General features: G+C 38.8%; 1 pseudogene; it reads left to right on the top strand.

Moving 5' to 3' along the window:
- Positions 1 to 373: 373 nt before the first annotated feature.
- Positions 374 to 22358, top strand: part of LOC133754070 (E3 ubiquitin-protein ligase XIAP-like) — a 64022-nt pseudogene continuing 42037 nt past the window's right edge.

Here is a 22358-nt window from a genome sequence, read left to right as displayed (position 1 = left end):
TGGGGCCGGCGCTGTGGCTCACTTGGCTAATCCTCCATCTGCGGCCCTAGAATCCCATATGGGCACTGGATTCTAGTCCTGGTTGCTTCTCTTCCAGTCCAGCTCTCTGCTGTGGCCTGGGAGGGCAGTGGAGGATGGCCCAAGTGCTTGGGCACCTGAACCCATGTGGGAGACCAGGAGGAAGCACCTGGCTCCTGGCTTCGGATCAGCTCAGTGTCGGCCATAGTGGCCATTTGGAGAGTGAACGAATGGAAGGAAGACCTTTCTCATGGTCTAACTCTACCTGTCAAATAAGTAAAAAAATAAAATAAAATAAAATAAAATAAAATAAATTAAAACTTCCATGAAATTATATAAACAAAATGAATCCCGAATGAAAGTAGATATAGAAGATAAAGAGTTAATTTGTAAGAGGAACATTATAGTGAGAAAAAAAATGGAGCTGTGGAACCCTAATAGCAGTCAGGGTAATGTAAATTAAAATTTTGAGGTTTGTTTGACTACTAGACCAAAAACTTTGCTACTGTCAGTGACATTTATAAAAGTATTCATTACTGGTAGATATTTAACTTTGTGTAAATTTTATGGAAAATCTAGAGAGTACCTATTGGAATTTAAAATGTGTATTATTCTTCACTAGTAACCCAGTAGTAGGAATCTTTCCTACAAAAGCAGTGGCTGGATTTACAAACTGGTCTACTGGTTACAGTGTTATCTGTGATCATCATTAAAGCATGTGGAAAACCTAAAATCAATCAATAAGTGAGCAGATCATGTTGCATTTGTTTTGCAAAGAATGCTGTATACTCATGAAAAATTGCAACAAAGCATACATGTACCAATGCTGCATTGTTTAATCTATAATGAAAGAAAAGAGGATGGAGGAAGGGAGGGATGCAGAAGAAAAAAACAGTTCATGCATACAAATTCCTGTGCCCTGCTGATAGGCATTTAGAAACCATTCTGGAAAGACATATTATATTGTTAAAAAGTTATTTATTTATTTGAAAGTCAGAGTTACACACAGAGAGAGAAACAGAGGCAGAGAGAAAGAAAGGTCTTCCATCTGCTGGTCCACTTTGCAATTGGCCGCAACAGCTGGAGCTGCACCAATCCAAAGCCAGGAGCCAGGAGCCAGGAGCCTCCTCTAGGTCTCCCCTGTGAGTACGGGGTCCTTGGACTTGGGCCATCTTCCACTGCTTTCCTGGACCTCAGCAGAGAGCTGGATCAGAAGTGGAGCAGCCAGGAAAGATACATTATTAACATGTTAGCATTCATTAGAAGTTAATTTTGAATCTTTTTTCCCTACTATCAAATGGATCTAAGTTAAATAGAAGCATTGGCATTAGATTTTTTTTAAATACCATACAGGCACCCCCTCCTTCATAAACACATGTACTACAATTAAATGACTTTCAGAAAGTCTTCCTTCCTTCCTTCCTTCCTTCCTTCCTTCCTTCCTTCCTTCCTTCCTTCCTTCCTTCCTCCCTTCCTTCCTTCCTTCCTTCCTTCTTTCCTTCTTTCCTTCTTTCCTTCTTTCTTTCTATGGCAGAGTTACATGGAGGCAGAGGCATAGAGAGAGAGAGATATGTTTTCCATCTGCTGTTTTTCTCCCCAGATGGCTGTACAACTGGAGTGGGGCCTATCTGGGCTAGGAGCCAGGAGCTTCTTCAGGTCTCTCATGTGGGTGCAGGGGCCCAAGGACTTAGACAATCTTCCACTGCTCTCCTAGGCCAAAGAAGAAAGCTGGATCAGAAGAGGAGCAGCCTGGACTCAAACCAGTGCCCATAAGGGATGCTGACACATGGCTCTACCCACTATGCCACAGCTCTGGCCCCTGTATTAGATATTTAAAAAATTAATTAAACCAACATGTTATGAAGAACATCAACCTTTTTATTGCATTGGTAATATTATATTTTAATTAATCCCTGACATTTAACCTGCTTCTAAATTTTTAAGGCCTCATCTCTTTATCAGCACAGTCTGTGCCTGGCATGCTGTCAGCCCAAGGCCTGAGGGGTTATGATAGGGAGTCTCTGGGAAGCCAGTGGTGGCTACATCAGTGGAAGCTGCAGGCTGTGGGGGCTGTAGGAATAGCAATATTGGTCCCCATGGACACGTGTTCTTGTGGAGAAATCATCTTGAACCTGGCCACCTACTGTGCAGGGTCCTCTGGGGGCTCCTTCTGCTATTCTGGTAAGGCTGCATCTGTCATCCATTGCTTCTCCTGCTTGTTTTGCCCCCTGACTGGGTGTATGACCTGGGGCCCCAGTTGGCCTCCCTGTTGGCCTGGAGTCTTTGCTACTGGGAGCTGGGTTGAGATTTTGAAGTTAGCCTGAAGCTTGGGCTACAGACTGAGAATGCACAAGACAGGGTTGCTCTCTAACAGTCAACCCCATTTTCCAAGACACTCCTCCCAGAAGGTCCAAGAGAGACAAGGCAGCAGCTCCACCCTGACTGGGTCCTTACAGCTTGTGAGAGCAAGACTGGAAGCCCATGTAGAGGAAGGCAGAGTGTAGCTGCAGGAAGCTGGTCATGCTGACATAGGAGGGTGCTGTTTTGCCCATGCAGTGTGTAGTGGAAAGGATCATCTGGGAATTCCCCAGTAACAATGCCAAGGATGCTACATACTTGCTCTGAGGTACCAAAGTGTCTGGAACCAGTGCTCACAGCCCCAAGGACACAGCCCACAGAGTCCAGTTTGTGGAGGGGCTCTTCTGACAGGGGGCCTCCAAATTGGTATTCTTCCCACAATGCTCCTACTCAGTGGTTGGGGTCACAGAGGGACCACAGACTGCAGAGAATATGAGCCAACTGTCAGGGGCTCCTGTTGTCTTGCTGATGCACTGAAGGTAGAAACCCATACCAACACACTGGAACACCAATGCCTGCTTGCATGCCCAGGCCTTGAGCATTGGCCTTGCTTGTGAACACTCCAACAAACACACATTGATAGAAGTTGGCCCTTACGTGAGCAGTGACACCATGGAGCACTGGCTGCAGCTGGCCTGGAGGTTCAGGTTATGTAGGATGAACCTCAGGGACATTTTGTGGCAGGGCTAGCATTTGAGAGCCATGGCCATGGACTTGCTATAGCAGGTCTCTCAGCTGCTCCCCACCAGCACCATCATGTTGGTTCAGGTCAGGCACAGCAGTGTTCCTTCACTCACAGCCTGCAAGCATGCCTCCAGGAAGGCAGCAGCACTGTGTTAGGGTTCCAAGTGGAAGACATGCTGCTCTGCTCTCTGCCCTCTGGAGCCCAAGCATCAGCAACCAGGCATTTGTGGGGTGGGGCTGTACCAGGTGTGCCACTTCATTGAGCTTCAAATGGCAGTATTTGAGAACCATGGCCCTAGCAGAAGCATTGTTGGTAACTTCAGATTGGGGCTCCAGCATCACTCGGGTCAGTTGAATGGATTGTATCCAGAAGCCACAAGGCCTTCGAGCACTCAAAGGCCTCCCTCACAGATCAGCCCTGCAGCAGCTGTTGAAGGTTGGTCTCCAGGACCCAGTTTCCACATCTTTTTGATTCAGCCATTTCCTCATCTTGCTCTGACAAATCCACAACCACCTTCTTGAGGTTCTTCCCAACTGGTACCTTGATTTGGAGTTCTTTGGCCTCGAGATCATGCAAGCAAACTCTGTGATCACAGCTCACATCAGATCCCCATGAAACTCTTTTACACGGTGATAGACGACCTTATTGCAGGTGAGAAAGGCTACTGTCACAGCCCCTTCAGTGTGTTGTTTACTTTTTATCAGGTGGGCTCTCTTCCATGCAGTGCTTTTTGCCTTTCTCCATTGCTGCTGGATTCAGGGATGCTTGGGGTTGCCCCTCCATAAACCAGGCTCTATAGACTTCTTGTGAAGCTTAGATAACTGAATTAGTCTCTGCACATTTTCCCTGCTTCTAATATGTGATGTAATAAATGATGTGATTAAATATACTTGATGCAATGAATATTCGAAATAATCATTCATGCAGCCAAATTTTAAGTATATATAATAGTATTTCAAATGACCTTGTTAGAATAAAGTCTGTTGTTTCCCTTTTTTCTTTTTTTTAACATTTATTTAAAGAATATAAATTTCCAATGTACAGCTTATGGATTACAATGGCACCCCCCTCCCATAACTTCCCTCCCACCCGCAATCCTCCCCTCTCCCGCTCCCTCTCCCCTTCCATTCACCTCAAGATTCATTTTCAATTCCCTTTATATACAGAAGATCAATTTAGTATAAAGATTTCAACAGTTTGCACCCACATAGAAACACAAAGTGAAACATACTGTTTGAGTACTAGTTATCACATTAAATCAAAATGTACAGTACATTAAGGACAGAGATCCCACATGAGGAGCAGTGCACAGTGACTCCTGTTGTTGACCCAACAAATTGACACTCTAGTTTATGGCGCCAGTAACCACCCTAGGCTCTAGTCATGAGTTGCCAAGGCTATGGAAGCCATCCAAGTTTGCTGACTCTGATCATATTTATACAAGGTCATAAAAGACAGGGTGAGGATAGTAACCAATGATCCTAAGAGTGGCATTAACCAGGTCTGAACAATTATACGGCATTAAGTGGGGAACAGGACCATCAGTATACACAGGTTGGGAGTAGAGCCATTGGTGGCAGAGTAGAGGTTATGATTACGAAGGAATGAGGCCCAAGTGCGCTAGACAGGGTCTAGAACAAAGGACAGAGTCATTATTAGAGGAGCTAAGAAAGGTGCTGCCTAAGCTACAATTAAGTTTTCTGATTGAGAGGCAAATAGAACCTGATAGAAGGGGCTTGATAATAATCTGGTGGGCTCTAGGCCTTGTAAGTTAAGAGGCCCAGACCTATCTATCTCTTCACATGGGGTATATCCTAAGGGAGGTGTGAACCTCCTAGGGGAAGGACTCTGTTGACATTCATTACTTGGCTGGCCTGGGAGGAGAGCTGGCCAGGTAAAGGCAGGGGGCATCTCTAACAAGAAATTTACAGTTCTGTCTTCAATGTTGCTGACCCTACTTGGCCATCCCCTCAGCAGCAGTGGTCACTTTGGAAGTTGGGCTGAGTGAAGGGCTTTTCAGCTTAGAGCCAATAAGTTCTGTGGCTCTGACCTGGGCATCCTTTGACTCCAGGGCAGGTCCATTTCCTGTGATCCAACTCTTGGCAGAGCTGCCAGGGCTCCTCACAAGCTGACTTCTGCTGAAGCCCAGGCTTACCACATTGAAAGCCACTGCAGTGGACTGGCCTGTTGGGTCTCCTTGAGGGCAGATCACTGTACAGATCAGCCATTCATAGGCCTGCCACCCATTGCTTCTGATGCCTAGCTTTCTTTTCCTCCAGGTTTGTGTTAAAGCAGACCAGAGGATGCAAGTCAAGGGAGTGCCCAAGTCCCATCTCTAATCTTCGGTGGCCTGAACTACAAGTCTATAGTCACAGGCATGTTCTATAGTAGTTTTCTAAGGTAGACAATGCCCATAAGGAAAATTATATTCTCACTTTAAAGCTTTCTTTCCCTTTGGTCTGAAAGGGAGGTTTTTTTCTATTTACTGTATACGTCGCTGATTGCGAAGTGAATCTAGCTATGAGATTATTATTTAAGTTCTTATTTTGGCTATGCTATTACAGAAAAATGTTAGCCGTCTCTTTTATAAGGTCTAAAGATTAAATTGTGTGTCGTACAGATTCCTTTATAATAGAATTAGTTTCCTACCTTGAAGAGAATAGAGAAATGAAAGAACAAGTTGGGCTTAGAATAGAGAAATGAGGGAGCAAGTCCTAGATCGCTTGCTGACAATAGCAGTATCACATGAATACTTAGCAAACAGTTTCAACCATTAGATAACAACTTAAGAAAACATTTACCAGAAGGTCCAATGCCTTCTATAAATTTCAAGAATCATGTGTTTGAAAACACCTCTTAATATCTAACATGGTGTAGTTTGTTTAACAAGTAAGCTGAAGCACAACCATATAAAATGTTTTTAGTTTCTCTCTACCAACAAGTATAAAATATATGATGCAGAGATTCAGGTCACATGAATTAAAATGTATCTTTGATTAATTTTAGCAGCTTAAATTTGTGGACAATCTTATCTATAAGCCAATTAAAATAAAATTCTTAATAAAATTTTCCCATGTGGACATACAATATGTACACACATATAACATAACATAATAGACCAATATAGCAATTTTAATAATAGATTTTAAAATATTTAACTTTTTTGTATATTGCCAATTGATTTGAAATGCTTTTTGTTTTTAGTAACCTCAGTTAACCATACTTTCTCTCAGTTGGTACTGTTACTACATTATTGGCTTCATCTGTTTACAGAGCCATCCCAAAGTACTGAATACAATAGAAGTGGCTGGAAAAAGTCCATAGGAACCTATAGGAGGACAGCTAAACGCAGAACCAACAACACTTTCATTTTATGAGCAGCAAATCATATATAACTGTGGATGACAAAAGACTTTAAGTTGCCATGTTTAAAATTATAAACTCATCAACCAACAAGAGGCATTTGCTTACTTCACAGTATTTTTGAAAGCACCTGTAGGATTTTACAAGTATTTAACTCTTTAGGCCTCTGGGGCTTTCTCATTAAGGTAAGTATTATGTCTAGTAACACAAGATCATTAGACTTTTTAATTCTCAAACATTTGTATTAATAGCATTTTCCATTATAGAAACTTAAAATTTAGTACCACGTCACATCTTGACAGTACTTCTAGTATAATCCAAATAGCCTGAGTAGTTGGTGTCTCTATAAGATAAGAGACATAAATCCTTCAATTTTTTCAGTTAGGTCCAAACTAAAAACCAAAGTCCAAGATTTACTGGAAATTTTAGAGTCCAGATTGTTTGAAACTTTGATTTTTGAATGCCTGTCAAGAATGCCAAGAAGGCTCAAAATCCAAAATATTTGGTTTAAATAAGATTCCTTAAATTCATGACATAACATAGACCAAATCTGATCACTGTTACAAGGTGATTATTCAAATCTTTGAAAATAAGCACATATTTAAATAACCCATAGCTCTTAATAAAAATTCAGCAGTTTTTGAACACTTAGAATTTAACAGATATCAAGAGAACATAATAGACTGCTTTCACACATTGTTTTAACAGAGCATCAGATTTTAATTCTATGTCAAAGAGAAATTGAGCTTCCTGTGATCTTTTGCTGTGAGGTTTCCTTCCTTTACCTTCTTTCATATTGGTTACCGTGTTTCTGTGTTTCTGTGTGTAACATATCTTTAAGCATCTTTTGCAGGGTAGGACAAGTGGCAACAAATTCTTTCAATTTCTGTTTGCGATGAAAAGTCTTTATTTCACCCTCATTCACAAATGAGAGCTTTGCAGGATATAATATTCTGGGCTGGCAGTTTTTCTCTCTTAGTACCTGGGCTTTGTCTCACCATTCCCTTCTAGCTTGTAGGGTTTCTGATGAGAAGTCTGCTGTGCGTCTAATTGGAGATCCTCTGAGAGTAAACTGATGTTTCTCTCTTGCACATTTTAGAATCTTTTCTTTATTTTTCACTGTGGTGAGTTTGATTACAACGTGTCGTGGTGAGGATCTCTTTTGGTCATGTTTATTAGGGGTTCTATAAGCTTCCTGTACTAAGATGTCTCTGTCCTTCAAACCAAGGAAGTTCTCTGCAAGTATCTCACTAAAAAGTCATTCTATTCCTTTCTCCCTCTCCATGCCTTCAGGAACACCTAGAACCCGAATGTTAGGTTTTTTAATAGTATCCTGTGGATTCCTGACAATATTTTTTCGATTTCTAATTTCCTCTTCTTTTCTTTGGTTTGCCTGTTTCCTTTCCTGTTCTCTGTCTTCTAATTCCGATATTCTCTCTTCTGCTTCACCCATTCTGTTTTTAAGGCTCTCTAATGTGTTTGTCATTTGATCTATTGAATTCTTCATTTCATTATGATTTCTTGTCACTATCACAGTTTCTTGTTCTACTAGTTGTTTCATTTCATTTTGATTCCTACTTAATGTTTCATTTTCGTGCAACAGATTTTCTATCTTGTCCATTAAAGATTTCTGTAGTTCAAGAATTTGTTTTTGAGAACTTCTTAATGTTCTTATCAATTTTTTGAGATCTGCTTCTTGCATTTCCTCTATCTCATTATCTTCATAATCTTGAATTGGGGTGTCTTTTTCATTTGGGGGCATCATATTGTCTTCCTTGTTCTTGTTACCTCGGTTTCTACGTTTGTTGTTTGGCATGTTGGAGATATTTGGTTTCTTCACTGTGGTGTTTTTCTTGTTATACTATGGTTCTATATTAAGTGGACTGTCTGCTTTTGGCAGAGCCTTAGAGGCTTGAGATGTGTCTGGCCTGAGAGCTCTGTTTGGTTCCTCAGAGTTGAGGGTGTGCCAAAGGTGACACTCCCAGGTTAGGCGTGGTAAAACTCTCTTTCTTTTATTCTTTTTTTTTTTGATTCACAAGGGAAGTAATTCCACGGAGCTGAATGCAATTGGAGGTAGTTAGCAGGTGAATGACATACCCACATGAACCAGCTGATCAGAGCTCTTTCCCAAGGACCACAAAGGGAATCTCTGCTGCCCTCAGTGTGGGCTCCAATTCTCCTATAATCTCCCACTGGGTTGCCAAGTTAGATCCTAATCTCCTGTTATTTCACACACATCCCCCCAGAGTCAGGTTTTTCTGCTAGGCTCAGGGCCGGTGCAGACCTGAGGTCACCCTGCTTATGACGTATGTCCAAAATGGCACCTGCTCTTTGTCTTGCTCACTTTTGAGAGGTGAGCAGAGAGAAACTTGTTTGCATATCAGTCACTTTTTTCCCCCTCTCTCTTTTCTAGTTAGCCTGGTGAATTTTTCCCCACGGGGTTTCAAGCCTCGTTCCCTCTAGTCTCCTCTTTCCACTTTCTCGCTGGTGTCTTGGGCTATTGAGGTTCGGCTCACCTCGTGTTCCAGTGCTGGTGTGTTGATTCTGCCACTGGTGTCCCGAACTTGGGCTCCCACTCTCTCCACGCAGGTCCACTGTGAATCACTAGTTCTAGAAGAGTTTCCTCTGCTGTTTCTTCCCCTACTCTTCCTTGAACCTGCAGTATCTCTACTTTTATTAAACTGTCTCTTCCCAGACTATCAGTGTGCTCCCTTTCTATTCTGCCATCTTGCCCAAGTCCATTGTTTCAATAGCTTAACAGTTATATTATTTTTAAATTTATATGTTGAGAGACACAGAGAGCACCATCTGCTGTTTCTGTTATGAAATATCCACAATAATTAGAGCCAGACCATGACTAAACATAGAGTTTAGAGCACAATCCATGTCTCCTACATGGTTGTAGGAGCCTGGTTTTAGAGCCATCACTTGCCACTTCCCAACAGAATTCTTTAGCAGGAAGTTACATTTCAGAGTGGAGCTGAAACTCAAACCCAGGCACTCTGATATAGAGCTCAGGCATCCCAACCCATGTGTTAATTGTTAGAACAAGTACTTACTCTGCAAATATTATTTGTAGCATTTTCATACATTTTGCTTAATTACATCTTAGAAATGTGGAATCAATGAATACTCCTAATGGTTTTATATTAATGTTTTTATTATCATTGGGAAAGGTTATTCCTGCTTTGTTGTTTCTTTGTTAATTCTCTGTATGATTGTATCACATAGTTTCTTACTTTTATGTGGCAAAGTAGTTTCCATATAATTTATTTAATTATTTTTATTTCAAAAATGATATGTACATCCAAAAATATTGACATAAGATTTTTCTTGTAGAATCATAGTAAAAATTGTTAGCATTTCATCAATTATCTTTTGTCCCAGAGGGAGAGAGACAGAGAGAAAAAAATTGATAGATACAGAGAGATAGACATCTCCCACACACATGCTGACTCCTCAAATGCCTACAATAGTCCAGATGTGGATTGGCCTAGATGAGAAGTCAATCCAGGTACCCTGCTTGAGTAATCACTTGCTGCTTCTCAGAGTGCACCTTAGCAGGAAACTGAAATCAGGGGCTAGAATGGGAATTATACTCAACTTCCACCATGGAATGCAGGCATCTCAACTGCTAGGACAAGTGCCCACTTTTTAATTCTTAACTTATTTTGTCTATTTACTCAAATGGAAATCATTTTAAAATATTTCAGAGGGGCCAGCACTGTGGCATAGTGGGCTAAGCCACCTCCTGTGGTGCTGGCATCCCATATGTGTGCTGGTTCATGTCCTGGCTTCTCCTCAATACAGCTCTTTGCTAGGGGCTAGGAAAGTGGTAGAAGGTGGCCCAAATGACTGGGTCCCTGTACCCATGTAGGAGACCCTTAGGAAGCTCTTGGCTTTGAAATGGCCCATGTCTGGCCAATAAAGATGTTTAGGGAGTGAGCCAATGATGGCAGACTTTTCTTTTCATTTCTCCCTCACCCTTATATAATTCTACCTTTCAAATAAAAAAAAATGTAAAAATGATTTTAGAATAATATTTTCTTAAAATTATTGTAATTGTATTTATTTTTGAGACATGTTAGAACAAGTAAACATCTAGTTAGCTTTTCCATCTTATTAAAAATTAAATTGACTTCACCAATAACTATATATTTATGAGGTGTAATGTGATAATTCAGCAAAGGTACACAATGCGCACTGGTAAAATCAGAGATATTAACTTTTTTTTACTTTTGCCTTTACTTTATAATTGCAGCCTATGATAACCTCTCTTCTGTTTGCTCAGACAATATTTGATAGTTTATTGTGAACTATTGTCACTCCACTCTGTTAGGTAACACTAGGATCATATTCCTTCAGCCTGTGATTTGATGCCCATTATCCAATCTCCTTGTAATCCCCCACACATGCTTAGCATTCTACAGTCATCATTATAATGATTCAGATTGCTTTTTTTAGATTCTACATATGTAAGAGAAAGTGTAGTATTTATCTTTGTGTATTTCAACTATTTAATTAACACCATGTTTTCCAAGTCCATCCATTTTGCTGAAAATGACAGAATTTCATTCCATTTATGAATGAATAATATTCCATTGTGAATATATACTGTATTTTCTTTATACATTCATCTGGTGATAGACATTTTGGTTTATTCCATATCTTGTTATTGTGAATAGTGCTACAAAATACATGGGGGTTCAGATATCTTTCCCATAGAATTATTTCATTTCTTTTGAGTATCTACCTAGCTGAATCTTTTTATTAAAAAATAATGAACAAATAAATACTAGAACCATGAGCTACACATTTATTTTATTTGTTTTGCAGAAATGTTGAGTTTTACTTGCACATTCAAACATTGGAACTTTCATATTAAATTGCAAGTTTAACAATAGGGTTTCGGGATGAATATTGTGATTCAGTGAGTTATGTGGTTACTTGAGGCTTCCACATCCTGTATCAGATTGCTTGGTTTGGAATCCCGCTTCTAATTCTGATCCAGCTTTCTGCTAGTGTACATTTTTGGAGGCAGCAAAGATGGTCAAGTACAAGTGACTCAATATTGGTCACTGCCATGCAGCTGAGAGACTCAGATGGAATTCTTTGTTGCTGGCATTGGCCTGGCCAGGCCAGGCCCAGACTATTAGGGACATTTGTGGAGAGAATTGGTGGATAGAAATTTTTCCCTCCATGCCTTGACTTTTGTATCTGTAACTATCTTTCAAATAAATACATCTTTTTAAAATATTTTTTATTTATTTGAAAGAGTTACAGAGAGAGGTATAAAAAGAGAAAGAGAGAGGTCTTCCATCTGCAGGTTCGTTCCCCAGATGACCGCAATGGCTGGAGCTGGGCTGCTCTGAAGCCAGAAGCCAGGAGCTTCTTTTGGGTCTCCCATGTGGGTACAGAGGCCCAAGAACTTGAGCCATCTTCTACTGTTATCCCAGGCCATAGCAGAGAGCTGGATTGGAAGAGGAGGACTGGGGACTTGAACCAGTGCCCATATGGGATGCTGGCATTGCAGGCCAGGGTATTAACCTGCTGCGCCACAGTGCCAGCACTCAAATAAATACACCTTTAAAAATAAGTGGGTTCTCATGACAAGAGCCTCAGGTGGTTACTGATGTCATAAATCAGAGTGTCAATTGTTAAATCAACAACAGGAGTCACTGTGCATGTGTCCCCCAAGTGGAACCTCTCTCCTTAATGAGTTGTGCTATGTGAATTAACACTAAAACTTGTCTTCAAACAGTACTTTATACTTTGTATGTCTGTGTGGGTGTAAACTGTTGGAATCTTTACTTAATATAGAATTTATCTTCTGTATATAAAGATAATTAAAAATGAATCTTAATGAAGAAATGTATGGGAGAGGGAGTCGGAGGTAGGATGTGAGTTGCTGTGGAGGGCTGGTATGGGGGTGAAGAACTGATATATTCCTAAAGCTGTACCTATGAAATTCATATTTACTAAATAAAACTCTAAAAAAGTAAGTTTATACATATCCATTTGTTTCAAGGGCATGACCAAATCAGCCAACATCCATAAAATTTGGACAGATGAGCTTGACATATTAAGAAAATTTGAACAACACAGTTATGCTTTTATTAGGGAATTATACAAGAAAACCATGAAACAAAGAAATTATTTACAGAAGCATTGAGAATTCAGTTGTAGAACAACTATGCATGGCTTCATTGTATGATAGTCCTGGGATTTTCAAAAATCAGTTTGTGGCAAAACTTACTTTGAGTTTATTCCCCTTATGTAACTTATAATAGACAATCAGTTTTAGAAAGTTACCTGCATTGTTCTAACCAAACAATATGTGAATAACAAAAATATTTCAGGAAAATAGTAATTTAATTTACGCTTTTGTTAGGATTAATTTGATGGTGAGTAATGAGATTATGTTTTAAATTCTGACTACATAGTAAAACTGGGTAGAAATCTAACAATTACCTAATAAAACACAATATGGAATGTTTTTGCTTTATTTTACAACTCTGATTTTCAATTATTTTAACTATATGTAATCATATTTTAAATGCCAACTTCAGTGACTGAATATTAAATTATATCTTTCCTAGAATAATGTGTTTGACTCTCCTGGTATTACTGGATCTGAAAAGTCATTTTTTTAAAGATTTATTTACTTATTTGAAAGACAGAGTTACACGGAGAGAGGAGAGGCAGAGAGAGTGAAAGAAATCTTCCATCTGCTGGTTCACTCTCCAGTTTGCTGCAACAGCCAGAGGTGTGCCGATCTAAAGCCAGGATCCAGCAGCTTCTTCCAGGTCTCCCACACAAGTGCAGAGGCTAAAGGCCTTGGGCCATTTCTACTGCTTTCCCAGGCCATAGCAGAGAGCTGGATTTGAAGAGGAGCAGCCAAGACTAGAACCGGTGCCCATATGGGATGCCGGTGCTTCAGGACAGATCATTACCCACTGTGCCACAGCGCTGGCTCCTGAAAATTTTCATCTAATATCCACAAAGCTGTATCTACATAGTCTATCACTGTACTTAATGAATAATTGTTCATAAGAGATATTGGAAGTAAAATATCACTTCAAAATAATGTAAAAATCTAATCCATTTTAGTTCTAGAACTCTCCATTTACCAACTGCATCTTATGTGTTCTGCTTAATGCAGCATCCTTAATCCATCATATTGTCTTCATCAAAATAATAAACCACAGGACATTTTGCATCTCTCTTATCCCTTCTCTTAAGAACTATCTGTGGAATGAATAATTTTATAGGTGTTTTCAATTGCCTTCTAGAATAGTGACTATAAGCCATAAATCAGAAATCATTGAACTAACCCCATTTATTTCTTCACAAGTTTGGGATATGCAAGAAGCAGGACATTTAAAACCAAAGACACAGGATATTTAAAATCAAATACCTAAATGAATCTCCTTAACACAGGAAGATGTGAAAAGAAAAACAAAAGCAATCATAAGTAATTTACAGAGCTCATGGAGAACATTTCAGTTTTATCATTGGGAAGATTCATAAAATAACGATCAGATATTAGTTTTCCAAGGACTCATATATATTATCTTTTCTTTTCTTAGATTTTTTTTCTTTTTAAAATTTATTTGAATGGCAGAGTTACAGAGAGATATAGAAGAGACACAGATCTTCCATCCACTGGTGCATTCCCCAAGTGGTTCTAATGGCCAGGGATGTGCCAGACCAAAGCCAGGAGACTAGGGCTATTTCTGGATCTGCTACCTTGGTTTAGGGGTCCAAGCAGTTGGCCCATCTTCTGCTGTTTTCTCAGGTGCATTAGCAGGGAGCTGTACTAGAAGTGAGTCACTTAGGTCTTAAATTGGTACACATAAGTGAGGATGGCACTGACTTGGCTGTTTAATCCTTTTCACTGCAAATCTGGCTCCTTCTGCATTTTTCTTTAATATAAATTCATTCTATAGTAGGTACTGACAATTTTTACTCTAAATATTTCTGGATATATTTCCTCAACCCCGGTGTGTTTTATCTTTGTTTTCCACTCTAGTCACTTTTACACATCTCATCCCGTGTATCCATATGCCCTCATTCAGAATTTATACCAACATATTCTCAATGAAAATATGACAATTAGCCATTATTTAAAACCTTAATTTTGAAGCATCTGGACATTATATGTTATGCTTTAAAAATCCATATTCTGCCCAACTATCCATCTTAGTCCTTTCCTGTCTGACCATTGTTTTGATATTACTGATTTGTTTGCTGATGCCCGTCTCAGCAATATCTATATTTTATTTTATTTTGTCCACATATAAACTTATATTCCGTTTAATATTATAAAACATTTAAACTTAAAGAATGAAATGAAATAGGTACTTTTTATAAGTGTGAGATAAATGAATTAAAATTTAAGAATTTGCTTTTATTTTATTGAATCTAATTTATTTGACTTCTACAATTGAAAAAAAAATTTCTATTCTCCAGTTAGTAACCTTTAGAAAATATGTCTAAGTGAATTGTGAGTATTCATTATTTAAGATATGATGAAGTAAAGTATTTTAAAATGAAGAAAGCATTTTTTCTATCCTAAAACTTCTATTGATTTAAGCAATAACATTATGTGTTTATACTAGGAAACAGGAAAATGCATATAAGCAGAAGAAATAAGGCATTCATAGTCCTACCACTGAAAAACTTTCTATTTTAATCCTTCATGATTCTTACTTCTGTATCTTCTTCTGTGAATATAATTGCTGTGGTACAGCTTCAGTTTCTTCTTTCTTTTCTAGATGCAACATATGATAATGGAATTTGAATAAGAGATTAATGTAACAGTAGTAACAGCATCAGGTTAAAAGTATAAAAGTATAAAGATGGCAAAAACTTGTCAGAAAATATTATTTCAAAAATAATCTAAGCAAAAGCTCAGCATTGAAGCCAAAACAGAGCAAAACAATAAATGCTCTATACAGTTAATATGCCAATGCTTGTATCTTTAAATCTGTCAGTGTTGCAATTAAAGTTGGACATAGATCAAGAAGACATTATAACTGCAGTCATTTGTTTGAACACATAAATCAAGGAAGTGCATACTGATAGTCCTGTTCCAGGCCCACACTCCCTTGTCCATGAATTTTAAGTCTAAAAGACCCTGAAAATGTGAGGCTTTGACACAACGGTTATGATGTCACTTGAGAACCAACATCCCATATGTGGAATTCCTGAGCTCAATCCTGCCTTCAGTTCCAGCTTCCTACTAACATGTGGCAGGTGATGGATTAAGTGCTTGCCTCCCTGCCATATACTTATGAGACTCAGAGTGAGTTCCAGTTCCTGGCTTCATCTTAACTCAGACCACTCCTAGCTAGGATGGGCAGTCAAGGACTGAAGTAGAAGATGGAAGGTCTCTGTAAATCTCTCTCTCTCTCTCTTTCTCTCTCAAATAAAATAAAAATAAATTAATGGTTAAATCCCTGAAAATCTAGTTTTCCAAATAACTTGATGATGAAAATTGCCCTCCAAATGACCTGATATGAGGGTAGATGTAGTTCTATTGATCCCACTTCATATGAATATTATGCTTTGCTAAAAAAGACCAATGTGCTTGGATACAAAGAAGTACCTCTGTCTCCACTTGGGGTTAGACATAATTTATGTAATTCAATTCTTTGCTGCCTTTCCAAATAATAATCATTTTATTATATTTTTAAAGTTTTATTTATTTGAAAGGTACAAAAAGAGATAGATGGAGTTACACACACACACATAAAGATAGGGAGAAGGAAGGAGGGAGACAGGGAGAGAGGAAGAAAAGGAAAGAGGGGAGAGAGAGAAAGAGAAAGGGAGAGATTCTTCTATCCAATGATTCATTCCCCAAATGACCATAGATGCCAGAGCTGGGTCAGGCCAAAGCTGGAACACTATGTGGATCTCCATGTGAGAGTAATATGGACCCAAATATTTGGTCCATCCTCCAATCTGTTTACAGATGCCTTATGAGGGGAGCTGGATTGGAAATGAAGCAACTGCTGTCAAAATAGACATCATATATAACCCTGGCATTACAGGACACAGTTTAACCTGGTGAAATATATCAGCCCAAATTAATAGATTTTGAAAGAACTGTTTGACAATTTTGATGTCTGAAAAAAAGGGATAATATTATTTCATGATCAATGGAAATTGTATGAAAATCAATCTTGAATGATCATAAGGTTTTATTGGCTGAGGCCAGTGTTATGGTACCTTAATCCCGTATGGGCTAGAGTTCTAATCCTGGCTGCTCCTCTTCCAATCCAGCACTCTGCTATGGCCTAATAGAGCATCAGAGGATGATCCAAGTACTTGCACCCATGTGGAAGACCAGGAAGATGCTCCTGGTTCCTGGCTTTAGATTGGCACAGCTCTGGCCATTGCAGTCATTTGGGGAGTGAATCAGTGGAAGGAAGACCTTTCTCTCTATCTATCCCTGTCTTTTTCTGTAACTCTACCACACAAATAAATAAAATAAATGTTTAATTGACATATGACCACCCTTCATTGTCTATCATCCCTGAGACCAGAGTTGAATAGTTGTGACAGACACTGAATTGGCATACATGTCTCAAACATTTGCTTCACTATTTTCCCATGTCTCCAAAATATCATTGCCTTTTTAGCATTCCACAGAACTGATTGTGCCTTAATTCTCTAACAGGACAAATGAACTCTTGCCATTCTTTGGTTGCATCATGGATTTATTTCTCCATACCGAAGCACTCAAACCATCCACGTTCCCCTCTCTTGTCCATTCGGAAACTCCTGGTAATCTTTCAGAATCTCATCCAAATCCCACCTTCCTAGAGTTTCTCTTGAGTCCTCCTGCTTCCACAGTGCTGCAGATGGGCCTCTAGTGTTTCTGTGAGGAGCCAGAGTGAAGGAAAGGCACTCATATCTTCACATACCGTGTAGTAACTCCTGCCCCTCTGCCCTCTCCATGCATGCACCTTCCTCTCTAGTCTCATTGGCATGTGAAGTCATTGTTTTAGCAATATAATGAGTGAGATGGGATGTGAACATTCATTGCAGTGATCTGGTAAGCCTCAGCTTCACTCAGAAAATAAGATGCTCCAGAACCCCTAAAGCATCCATTATAGAATTTTCACATTTCTTTTTTTATTTCATTGCCTTTGCTAGACCAAGCTCCTAAAACAAGAGAAGTTTTTTCTCTCTTTATATCTCTCATTTCAAAAGGCAAGCATATTCCACAGACATTGGGAGAATTGCATTGCATGAGGTACTCTTACTGCTATGGTTCTGAAATCATGCCACTATCTTGGCAATAGGGAATGACAACCTATGAATTCATAAAGATCAATGTTGATACATAATGAGACAGGGCACCCAAATCTTTAAGGATAGTGATTTTCAAACTTTAGTGTGCTTAGGATCCACACACAGAAATGGTCCAATAGGCAGATTTCAGAACCTCACCCCAAGCATTCTGAGCTGTACTAGCATGAAGTCCAGAAATATACTTGCTGGTCAGCTTGAACCTTATAACTCAGATAGTCATAGACTGTACTGTTTGGGGACCCAGAAACATGTTGCCTAATTAGCTTAGGGATTCACATAGACACACTCATTCTTAGGATATTCTCAGGTATCTCTTGCTTTGGGATAGCTTTAAGTTAAAGGAAACTCATTCAGGAGCTAAATTAGATATTACTTGTATTGCAACCAGATGTTCATTGTATGAAAAGATCTGCTACAGGTGGCCATTGAAACCCCTGATAGCCTTCAAAATTGGATGTTATTTTAAATATGATTTACACTCAAGTTTTCTGGAAAATTGCTGTTGTTATATTCCTTAAAATTAACACTCTTATACAAATTGCCCCAAAATGTAACATCACAGCCCTGGTAACTTTTTAAAAATTTAAGATACCACAATGGTGTTTGACCACATTTCAATTGATTATTATATCAACAGGGTTTCTAGGCCATCACAATTGATTATGAGAAAACAATGGTAGCATAGGACATCACAAAGTTTAGGGCATCACAATAGATTTCACATTTTTATATCATAATTGGTTATAATACCATAATAGTTTTATGGAATCACAGTGGAAGTTTATAACATCACAATGGCAGTTTATGACATCACAATTATTACATCATAATGGCATGTTCATTATGTCACTATGACATTTATGGCTTCAAAGTTCAATTAATGATTACAACATAGTAGCATCTTTATGAAATCACAATTATATATGTATCACGGTATAAATCACAATATTGTCATCGCAGTGGCTTTCGTGACATCACAATTGAATATGACATCACAATGGTGGTCTATGGAATCATAAGTATGACATCACAATGCTAGGTTTATGATATTTATAACTTCATAGTTGATTATGACATTACAATGGTTGGTTTGTGACATAACAATTGCCAGTTTATTGTATCATAATATTGGTTTATAGGAAAACAGTGGTTTTCTTTTTCTTTTTTTTTTTTTTTGACAGGTAGAGTTAGTGAGAGAGAGAGACAGAGAGAAAGGTCTTCCTTCCATTGGTTCACCTCCAAAATGGCTGCTATGGCTGGCGCACTGCGCCGAGCTGAAGCCAGTAGGCAGGTGCGGGTACAAGGCTCAAGCACTTGGGCCACCCTCCACTGCCTTCCCTTGCCACAGCAGAGAGCTGGACTAGAAGAGGAGCAACTGGGACAAAACTGGCACTGCAACCAGGACTAGATCCCAGAGTGCCAGCACTGCAGGCAGAGGATTAGCCTAGTGAGCTGTGGTGCCAGCCAAACAGTGGTTTTCATAATAGTACAATTGATTACCATATCAGAATGGCAGTTTACCACATCACACTTGATTATGACTTCTAAAAGGTAGATTTCTGACCTCACAATGGTTTTTATTAGTACACAACTGACTATGGCATCACAATGGTAGCTTTATAACATCATAATATTTTATTGACATCAGAATTGATTATAATGTCAGAATGATAGGCTGATAACATCACAGTGGCCTTTAAGACTTCAATATAGATAATTACATCACAATGGTAGTTCATAATATCCCAGTGGAATTTTTGACATTTTATAACATCACAATTTAATATGACATAACAATGGTACATTTATGACAAGACAATTTATGACATAACAATACGTTATGCCATTGTAATATTGGTTCACAGGATCACAATAGATTTTATGACAAAACAATTGGATATAACATGATAATGGTGGTTTATAACATCACAATTTATACAACATCACAAGGGTTTATACTTTATACATTATGCTTATGATATCACAAACTGATTATGACTTCATATTGGTAGATGTATGACATCACAATGGTTTTATTTTTTTTTAATTTTTATTTATTTATTTATTTTGACAGGCAGAGTGGACAGTGAGAGAGAGAGAGACAGAGAGAAAGGTCTTCCTTTGCCGCTGGTTCACCCTCCAATGGCTGCCACGGTAGGTGCACTGCGTCTGGCGCACTGCGCTGATCCGATGGCAGGAGCCAGGTGCTTCTCCTGATCTCCCATGGGGTGCAGGGCCCAAGCACTTGGGCCATCCTCCACTGCACTCCCTGGCCACAGTAGAGAGCTGGCCTGGAAGAGGGGCAACCGGGACAAGATCGGTGCCCCGACTGGGACTAGAACCCGGTGTGCTGGCGCCGCAAGGTGGAGGATTAGCCTTTTGAGCCGCGGCGCCGGCCACAATGGTTTTATGAGTTAACTGATTGTGAAAGCAAATTGTAGGTGTATGATATAACAGTGTAGTTGATTAGGAAATTACAAGAATTTTTATGAAAACACAATTTATTAAGACATAATAATGATAGCTTTATGTCATTTACAACATGTTGTGATTATTACGTCACAATGGTAGTTTTATGACATCACCATGTTTTTTTTTTTTTTTTGACAGGCAGGGTGGACAGTGAGAGAGACACACAGAAAGGTCTTCCTTTGTCATTGGTTCACCCTCCAATGGCTGCTGTGGCCAGCGTGCTGCGGCCAGTGCACAGTGCTGATCCGAAGGCAGGAGCCAAGTGCTTTTCCTGGTCTCCCATGGGGTGCAGAGCCCAAGCACTTGGGCCATCCTCCACTGCACTCCCGGGCCACAGCAGAGTGCTGGCCTGGAAGAGGAGCAACTGGGACAGAATCCTGCACCCCCACTGAGACTAGAACCTGTTGTGCCAGCGCCACTAGGTGGAGGATTAGCCTGTTGAGCCACGGCACCAGCCTATCACCATGATTTTTATTGCTTCAATATTTCATCATGACTAGACAACGTTTGGGCTATGACATCACTATTACATATCTATGGCAGCACAATATCAGTATCTGACATCAAAATAGTTTTCATAATATCAGAATTGATTATAACATCAATATTGTAGCTTCTGACATCACAATTGTTCATGCCATCACAATACTTGCTTATGACATAGTAATTGAGGAATCATAAATATAGGTTTATGATATTATGATGGTTTTTATGAATTCACAATTGAATATGACATCATAATGGTTAGTTTATGAGATCACAATTAATTGTGATGTAACAGTGGTAAGTGTATGATGTGCCAATTATTTTAGACTTCACAATTGGTTGACACCACAATGGTAGTTTTATGAGATCACAATGATCATTATGACATCACTAGGGTTGTTTATGACATTATAAGTGATCATAATGCCACAATGGTAGTTTTATGACATCAGAATTGTCGGTTTATATCATTATAATTATTCTATGATATCATAATTGATTATGACAAAACAAATGTAAGTTTGTTGCAGCACAATATTTTATGCCATCACAATACTGATCTATGAAATCATAGGTGATTTATGACATCACTACTGATTATGGTATCACAATGGTGGCTTATGACATCTTAATTGATTAAGATGGCACAGCAGTGGGTTTGTAATTTCACAATGTCTTTTATGACATGACAGTTGATTATGACATCACAGTGGTTGCTTTATGATATCACAATGGTGGTTTATCAAATTCTGATTGATTATAATATCACAAGGGTTTTGATTATGTCACAATTATGTCATAACATTTGTAATTTTATAAAATTATAGATTTTACATATCACAATAGAGTTAAGCACAATAATTTTCATGACATCACAGTTGACTACAACATGATGATATTGGCTAGTGACATGAAAATTTATTATGACATCAGGATATTCATGTCATCACAATATTGGTTTATGACATAATAAGTGTTTAGGCCTCATAATTGATTCTGATATTGCATGGAGGTTCATAATATCATAATTTATTATGATGTCACAATGGTCAGTTTATTGTAACCCAAATGGTTCAATGACTTCACAGTTGATTATGAGATCACATTGGTAGTTTTATAACATCACAATGATATTTATGACACCACTATAGTTGTTCATGATATCAAAATTCATTATTACAACACAGTGGTAGATTTATGACACCACAATTGTTTTTACAACTCCCTTATTATTATGACATCACCATAGTAGACTTACAGTCATGGTTTTTGTCATCACAATGGTGGATTATGAAACAGCAATTGATTATGACTCTATAGTGGCATGTTTATAATGCCAGTTTTTTTATGATTTCACAATTGATCATGACATTACAATGATAATTTTATGATATGACAGTTGTGGTTTATGGCATCTCAGTTGATTATGATATCTCAAGAATTTTTCAACCTCACAATTGATTAATAAATAGTAATGATAGCTTTATTTTATGTCATCTTAATATTGGTCTATGAAATCACAATGGGCTTTCTAAAATCAGAGTGGAATATAATGTAATAGTGAGTGGCTGATCCAGTGCCCATATGGGATGCCAGCGCTTCAGGCCAGGGCTTTAACCCACTGCACCACAGCACTGGCCACATCACAATGGAT

The sequence above is a fragment of the Lepus europaeus genome, chromosome Y (assembly GCF_033115175.1).
Source record: "Lepus europaeus isolate LE1 chromosome Y, mLepTim1.pri, whole genome shotgun sequence".
Taxonomy (NCBI): domain Eukaryota; kingdom Metazoa; phylum Chordata; class Mammalia; order Lagomorpha; family Leporidae; genus Lepus; species Lepus europaeus.
The sequence above is the reverse complement of the archived record's forward strand: the minus strand, read 5'-3'. Positions and strand labels throughout refer to the sequence as shown.